Here is a 721-nt window from a genome sequence, read left to right as displayed (position 1 = left end):
TAACGATAAACTGATCATAAAAATAATCAATTCTTACCATCCTCTAGTATTTTTCTATTATTTATTAATAATTGAGTTTGATGACATCTAACATGGTTGTTCAAAATAATATATATGTTGATGGAGGAAAGGATGATTCCTCAATCTTCATTCTCCAAAACTACGAGCAAAGATATATATGTGTTGTCACAAATGACAACCACGTCAGAAAATCCAAAATGGAAGCAATATTTGGGGCCATTTCTATCGTCATCAAAATTCAGAATATTAAATATAATCACAACTCAGCACTCGCAACTCGCAAGAGTGGTGAGTGGAAGACGCTGTTGTGTTGTCGTGTGCATGCAACAAACAAATATTCTCCGGCCGGCCAACGTTGGCAACCGGAAAATGACGTCATCCCCCAATCCGAATCTACGTGGCGCGCACAGGTATTAACGATAGTGGAAAGTGGAAACATCAAGCATGGAGCATTATTAATGATGCTGAGCTCATTCGTGTGAATCCTTTGACTCTCTGTAGCGCAACCCATACATAACATACCACAACAATTGCAATCATAAATTATACTTCTCTCTCTCTCTCTCTCTCTTTACGCTATATACACCAAAGTCTACCTCTTTTATTATAAACTATATGAATATTCATGATAATAAGTTAATAACTTAAAGTCCAATATTTTAAAAAATATATGTGGCCTTTATTTTTTTTTATTATAGTT

This window comes from Arachis ipaensis, chromosome B03 (assembly GCF_000816755.2).
Source record: "Arachis ipaensis cultivar K30076 chromosome B03, Araip1.1, whole genome shotgun sequence".
Lineage (NCBI taxonomy): Eukaryota > Viridiplantae > Streptophyta > Magnoliopsida > Fabales > Fabaceae > Arachis > Arachis ipaensis.
The sequence above is the reverse complement of the archived record's forward strand: the minus strand, read 5'-3'. Positions refer to the sequence as shown.